Here is an 8161-nt window from a genome sequence, read left to right on the forward strand (position 1 = left end):
CGATTGCCGACGTCATAGTTCCTTTCTGCCGGGGTCAACCTGCGGGAGAAATAGGCACAGGGGTGGAGGACCTTATCGGACTCCCTGCTCTGGGACAGCACGGCTCCTATCACTGAGTCAGAGGCATCCACTTCAACTATAAACTGGCAGCTAGGATCGGGCTGCACCAGAACTGGTGCAGTTGAAAACCGGCGTTTCAACTCCTTAAACGCGGCCTCGCACCGATCCGCCCAGGTGAAGGGGACCTTAGAGGAGGTCAGGGCTGTCAGGGGACTAACCACCTGACTGTAGCTCTTAATGAACCTCCTGTAGAAATTTGCATAGCCGAGGAACTGTTACAGCTTCCTACGGCTTGTTGGTTGGGGCCAATCTCTCACCGCCGCAACCTTGGCTGGATCAGGGGTGACGGAGTTGGAGGAGATTATGAACCCCAGGAAGGACAAAGAAGTGTGGTGGAACTCGCACTTCTCGCCCTTCACAAACAGCCGGTTCTCCAACAACCGCTGCAGGACCTGATGTACATGCTTATCATGAGTCTCAGGATCCGGGGAAAAGATGAGGATATCGTCCAGGTATACGAAGACGAATCAGTGCAGGAAGTCCCGCAAGACATTGTTTACCAAGGCTTGGAACGTCGCGGGGGCATTAGTGAGGCCGAACGGCATGACCAGGTACTCAAAGTGACCTAACGGGGTGTTAAATGCCGTCTTCCATTCATCTCCCTTCCGGATCCGAACCAGGTGATAAGCATTCCTAAGATCCAGTTTCGTAAAGATTTTGGCTCCATGCAGGGGCGTGAACACTGAATCTAACAGGGGCAGCAGGTATCGGCTGTGAACCGTAATCTCGTTCTGCCCCCTGTAATCAATGCATGTACGGAGTCCGCCGTCTTTCTTGCCCACAAAAAAGAAACCAGCACCCATTGGGGAGGTGGAGTTCCGGATCAACCCAGCAGCTAACGAGTCCCGGATGTAGGTCTCCATTGATTCGCGCTCAGGACGTGAGAGTTTGTACAGCCTGCTGGACGGGTACTCAACGCCCGGGATCAAATCAATGGCACAATCGTACGGCCGGTGCGGGGGAAGAGAGAGTGCCAGATCTTTGCTGAAGACGTCAGTAAGATCGTGGTACTCCTCAGGCACCGCCATCAGATTGGGGGGAACTTTAACTCCTCGTTAGCAGTCAAACCAGGGGGAACCGAGGATCCTAAACACTCCCGGTGGCAGGTTTCGCTCCACTGAGCCACAACCCCAGACGGCCAATCAATCCAGGGATTGAGTTTAATCATCCATGGGAAGCCCAAAATTACGCGGGAGGTAGAAGGAGTTATGTAAAACTCAATCTCCTCCCGATGATTCCCAGACACCACCATAGTTACTGGTTGTGTCTTGTGTGTGATTAAAGGAAGAAGGGTGCCATCTAGTGCCCGCACCTTCAATGGTGAAGGGAGCGCCACTAGAGGGAGCCCCACTTCCCTTGCCCATCTGCTGTCCAGCAGATTCCCTTCTGACCCCGTGTCCACCAGTGCTGGGGCTTGAAGGGTTAGATCCCCACTCAGGATCGTGACTGGGAGACGTGCTGAAATGCGTGTGTGTCCCACGTGAATTTCTTGACCCACGCTTAGCCCAGTCTCTAAAAGGCGAGTGTTGTCGTTTTGGCTTTTTGGGGCAGTTTTTCTGTATGTGCTCTTTTGAGCTGCAGAGAAAACACTCCCGGCAGGCCAGCCTCCTCATTCTGTCATCTGATCTTATTTTGGCCCTGCTCATTTCCCTAGCAACGTCAGCTGGGGGAGCTGTTGCCACACGGAGCACTGCGGCTGTGTAGCGTGGGGAGGGCGGAACCTTTTCGGACCCTGGAAGGGAGAGGGATGGCGCGTGCCCGGCCACGTCCTTCGTCTCGCTCCCGACGGCGTTCTTCTAACCGATTGTCTAATCGTATAACCAGGCCAATAAGCCCGTCTAAATCCCGCGGCTCGTCCTTAGCCACCAGATGCTCCTTTAGGACCAGAGACAGTCCGTTTACAAAGGCGGCACGGAGTGCAGCAGCATTCCAGCCAGCTCTCGCAGCCGTGATGCGGAAGTCGACTGCATACTCGGCTGCACTCCGACGCCCCTGTCTCATAGACAGCAGCACCGTTGAAGCGGTCCCGCCTCTATGTGGGTGATCGAACACCAGTCTGAACTCTCTCACAAACTCAGTATATATCGTTAGAAGCCGTGAATTCTGCTCCCAAATCGCCGTAGCCCAGGCGCGTGCCTCACCTCGAAGCAAATTAATCACATAATCCAAACGGCTAGAGTCCATGACAGAAGTCCAGGACTGCGGCTCTGGCCTCTGGTGGGATGTACAGTTTCTTCTTAGGGCCAGTCCCCGGGTCCGGGTTCCATGCCAGGGCCTCCCGGATGGTCTTCTCCACGTCCCAGGTGAGGGTGGCCACGATAGTGGACTCAGGGATGATGGTTTCCGGTGGATCTGACAGCTCGGTTTTGATTTCCTCTTTGTGTACCTGGGACAAGGCGTCAGATCGTTGATTCTTGGTCCCGGGGCAGTAGGTGATCTGGAAGTCAAAACGCCTGAAGAACAGTGACCAGCGGGCTTGCCTGGGGTTCAGCCGCTTGGCGGTCCGGATGTACTCCAGGTTCCGATGGTCCGTGAAAACTGTAAATGGTACCGCAGCTCCCTCTAACAGGTGTCTCCACTCCTCAAGAGCCTCTTTCACCACTAGGAGTTCCCGATTGCCGACGTCATAGTTCCTTTCTGCCGGGGTCAACCTGCGGGAGAAATAGGCACAGGGGTGGAGGACCTTATCGGACTCCCTGCTCTGGGACAGCACGGCTCCTATCACTGAGTCAGAGGCATCCACTTCAACTATAAACTGGCAGCTAGGATCGGGCTGCACCAGAACTGGTGCAGTTGAAAACCGGCGTTTCAACTCCTTAAACGCGGCCTCGCACCGATCCGCCCAGGTGAAGGGGACCTTAGAGGAGGTCAGGGCTGTCAGGGGACTAACCACCTGACTGTAGCTCTTAATGAACCTCCTGTAGAAATTTGCATAGCCGAGGAACTGTTACAGCTTCCTACGGCTTGTTGGTTGGGGCCAATCTCTCACCGCCGCAACCTTGGCTGGATCAGGGGTGACGGAGTTGGAGGAGATTATGAACCCCAGGAAGGACAAAGAAGTGTGGTGGAACTCGCACTTCTCGCCCTTCACAAACAGCCGGTTCTCCAACAACCGCTGCAGGACCTGATGTACATGCTTATCATGAGTCTCAGGATCCGGGGAAAAGATGAGGATATCGTCCAGGTATACGAAGACGAATCAGTGCAGGAAGTCCCGCAAGACATTGTTTACCAAGGCTTGGAACGTTGCGGGGGCATTAGTGAGGCCGAACGGCATGACCAGGTACTCAAAGTGACCTAACGGGGTGTTAAATGCCGTCTTCCATTCATCTCCCTTCCGGATCCGAACCAGGTGATAAGCATTCCTAAGATCCAGTTTCGTAAAGATTTTGGCTCCATGCAGGGGCGTGAACACTGAATCTAACAGGGGCAGCAGGTATCGGCTGTGAACCGTAATCTCGTTCTGCCCCCTGTAATCAATGCATGTACGGAGTCCGCCGTCTTTCTTGCCCACAAAAAAGAAACCAGCACCCATTGGGGAGGTGGAGTTCCGGATCAACCCAGCAGCTAACGAGTCCCGGATGTAGGTCTCCATTGATTCGCGCTCAGGACGTGAGAGTTTGTACAGCCTGCTGGACGGGTACTCAACGCCCGGGATCAAATCAATGGCACAATCGTACGGCCGGTGCGGGGGAAGAGAGAGTGCCAGATCTTTGCTGAAGACGTCAGTAAGATCGTGGTACTCCTCAGGCACCGCCATCAGATTGGGGGGAACTTTAACTCCTCGTTAGCAGTCAAACCAGGGGGAACCGAGGATCCTAAACACTCCCGGTGGCAGGTTTCGCTCCACTGAGCCACAACCCCAGACGGCCAATCAATCCAGGGATTGAGTTTAATCATCCATGGGAAGCCCAAAATTACGCGGGAGGTAGAAGGAGTTATGTAAAACTCAATCTCCTCCCGATGATTCCCAGACACCACCATAGTTACTGGTTGTGTCTTGTGTGTGATTAAAGGAAGAAGGGTGCCATCTAGTGCCCGCACCTTCAATGGTGAAGGGAGCGCCACTAGAGGGAGCCCCACTTCCCTTGCCCATCTGCTGTCCAGCAGATTCCCTTCTGACCCCGTGTCCACCAGTGCTGGGGCTTGAAGGGTTAGATCCCCACTCAGGATCGTGACTGGGAGACGTGCTGAAATGCGTGTGTGTCCCACGTGAATTTCTTGACCCACGCTTAGCCCAGTCTCTAAAAGGCGAGTGTTGTCGTTTTGGCTTTTTGGGGCAGTTTTTCTGTATGTGCTCTTTTGAGCTGCAGAGAAAACACTCCCGGCAGGCCAGCCTCCTCATTCTGTCATCTGATCTTATTTTGGCCCTGCTCATTTCCCTAGCAACGTCAGCTGGGGGAGCTGTTGCCACACGGAGCGCTGCGGCTGTGTAGCGTGGGGAGGGCGGAACCTTTTCGGACCCGGAAGGGAGAGGGATGGCGCGTGCCCGGCCACGTCCTTCGTCTCGCTCCCGACGGCGTTCTTCTAACCGATTGTCTAATCGTATAACCAGGCCAATAAGCCCGTCTAAATCCCGCGGCTCGTCCTTAGCCACCAGATGCTCCTTTAGGACCAGAGACAGTCCGTTTACAAAGGCGGCACGGAGTGCAGCAGCATTCCAGCTGGCTCTCGCAGCCGTGATGCGGAAGTCGACTGCATACTCGGCTGCACTCCGACGCCCCTGTCTCATAGACAGCAGCACCGTTGAAGCGGTCCCGCCTCTATGTGGGTGATCGAACACCAGTCTGAACTCTCTCACAAACTCAGTATATATCGTTAGAAGCCGTGAATTCTGCTCCCAAAGCGCCGTAGCCCAGGCGCGTGCCTCACCTCGAAGCAAATTAATCACATAATCCAAACGGCTAGAGTCCGACGCTGTGCAAAGACGAGCGAACACTGCATTAAGAAGTCTGCGCACGTCTCTACACAACCTCCGCACAGTTCCGGGGGACTTATGCATGCTTCAGGGGACGGTGGGGGGGTTCGTTGAACGACCAGTGGAATGTCTATATTTGGCACCAGGACAGCAGGAGGAGGAGCTGTAGCCACGCCTTGTGCACGCGCTTCCACCTGTGCGGTGAAAGCCTCCATCCTGCGATTGAGTATTTTGCTCTGCTCGGTCACTAAGTCCATCCGAGCAGTGAAGGCGGTTAAGATGTGCTGCAACTCACCTAACACGCCTCCTGCTGGCGCCTGTGCGCCCTGCTCTTCCATTGGTTGTTCAACTGATGGTTGACGCCCCTCGGAATCCATGACGTTGGCCGAGAAATCCTGTTGGGAAAGTGTAATGACACGGACCCACAACAGGGGGCGTAAATGAACGGACAATGGAATGAGCCAAAAGATAACAACTTTACTGTTGTGAATGTGCACAACAAAATACAGACAATTACAGAATTTGAAATCAGTCAATGTATAAAGGTGACGTGTGGGCAGGCTCGAGGATAGAAGACGTCTGTCCAGAGAAACGCCGGGTCCCACACGATTTCCACTGCCAACGGGTCTGAAGTACATCGGAGCTGCCAAGTCCTGAGTCCCCAGGTGGCCACTGTCTCCAGCTGTCAGACCTGGTACTGCTGGCAAGAAGCAGAAACAGTTAGGCGTGGGTGTGTGCACACCCAGTAACACAGTCAGCAAACGTCCTCTCCTGTCGTTAGGTGGGAAACAACACCTCCACCTTCTGATCACAATTATATGCAGCGTCTGTGTGAGTTACTTATCCGGTGAGGAGCGAAATCCGTCGTCTCCTCCACAGTTCCACCGACTCAGCCTCCAGCTGCGGATAAACTCACGTACGCCTGCAAACAATCTCAAGAATAACACGTATACGTTGTAATACTGAATTACGGCTGAGAGTTTACCTTGTAGGTAGACGATTTCTCGGCAGGAAGGTGGAGTTGCTGCCCAGCTTTTAATGTGGATGGTGATGAGTGACAGCTGGTGATGAGGTGGTGATGATTGATTGCTGTCACTCCCGGCTGCTCCTGCGAGGTGGCTGCGCTCTCTCGTGCCTGAAGCCCGCACTTCAGGCAAGGAGACCTCTGGTGGTGGACCAGCAGTACCTCCTCTTCAGCGGCCCACACAACAGGTTTATGATGTTGGCCACAGTGATGGTTCGTGGTTACAGAAGTAATAAACTGGCTGTAGATTTTAATACTCACACCCAAGCCACCCTTTATAAGAACCACCCCTCCATATGAATAAAATGTGATCCAAATTCACCCAGTCTTAGTTTTAGCTAGCTTGGTAATATTGGCCTAGGCGGTTCTGTTCGAGCTTCAGTTGTCCCGTCCAGTTCACACCGGTGGTGCCCATGCTCCACCCATTTATGAGTTGGCCAGAACATAGGCGTCAAGTACTGCTACGATGGTGACATTTCGAACATAAAGACCCGCTCATAAGAAAACCAGTGATGGATGTCACATAGGGTTTGTCCAGAAGTCATTTTTTCTCTACCTTTTACGTGTAATATATCATAGGAATTTTTCTGTTAAATATCATCATTGTCCATCAGTTGTATATGTGTGCTTGTGGACTCACTCCAGTAAATATTTATTGACTAACATGCAGCCTTCCTAACTCTAGACAGGGTGTTGTCTAAGCTAATAGGTGGAATTTAACATAGTGGTCATGTGGCAGTATTAATTGTGGCAAAACACCAGAGTAAATGGACAAGATCAAATATGCACGGCAAGAAACACAGATGAAAATTATCACACAAGAAGCCCAAGTAATTGCTTTGTCTTACAATATATTATCCTCCCATGAACGATAACATGCTATGCTAACAGGGTGAAAAGTGTTTCCACTTTCAGTGTCTTCTACTACATTTTCCAATACTGAAGTGAAGCGTGTAACTAAGTGAGCAGATAAGGTCATTTACTGAAATACCAGAGAGATTCAATAGGTATAACATAACGTCATGGTCTCAAACTGACAGTGCAGGGCCAAATAAGGTGCAGGAATGAGTACCTTCAGCTTGTCTCGTGCCTTATTAGATATCATTTTAAAAAATTCAATGAAGCTTGTTTTTAATAATATGCACATTTCCCCTTTTTAATACTGCAGAGTCTCACAAGCATACAAATAATTCACTGCTTATTAAACATGTTTTGCATTAGAATAAAAGCAAGGTGTATTACAAAATGTATCACAGTTTCAAACTGCATTGAAATTATATTTTTGAAAACAAATTGGGGCGGCACAGTGGCTAAGTGCCTCACAGCAAGAAGGCTGTGGGATCGCTTCCCGCCCTTTCTGTGTGGAGTTTGCATGTTCTCTATGTGGGTTCTCTCCAGGTGCTCTAACTTCCTCCCACATCCTAAGACATGCATGTTGGGTGAACAGGAATCTTTAAATGGACTGTAGGTGTGAGAATGTGCTTTTGTCTATACGGTGCACCCCGAAAGTATTCACAGTGCTTCACTTTTTCCGCATTTTATTATGTTGCAGCCTTATTCCAACATAGAATAAATTCATTTTCCCCCCCTCAAAATCTACTCACAACACCCCATAATGACATTATTATTATTATTTAAATTTTTGCACATGTATTAAACTAAGAAATCACATGTAAGTATATTCACACCCTTTGCTCGATACTTTGTTGATGCATCTTTGGCAGCAGTTACAGTCTCAAGTCCTCTTGAATATGATGCCACAAGCTTTGTGCACCTACCTTTGGGCAGTTTTGTCCATTCCTCTTTGCAGCACCTCTCAAGCTCCATCAGGTTGGATGAGGACTATTGTGTACAACCATTTTCAGATCTCTCCAAAGATGTTCAATCGGATTCAGATCTGGGCTTGGCTTGGCTGTGTGCTTAGGGTCACTGTCCTGCTGAAAGATGAACTGTCACTCCAGTCTGAGGTCAAAAAAAAAAGTGAGACTGGGCTAAAGGTCAAGAGCGCTCTGGAGCAAGTTTTCATCCAGGATGTCTCTGTACATTGCTACATTCATTTTTCTCTCAATCCTGACTAGTCTCCCAGTTCCTGCTGCTGA

The sequence above is a fragment of the Thalassophryne amazonica genome, chromosome 15 (genome assembly GCF_902500255.1).
Source record: "Thalassophryne amazonica chromosome 15, fThaAma1.1, whole genome shotgun sequence".
In the NCBI taxonomy this organism is placed as follows: Eukaryota; Metazoa; Chordata; class Actinopteri; order Batrachoidiformes; family Batrachoididae; genus Thalassophryne; species Thalassophryne amazonica.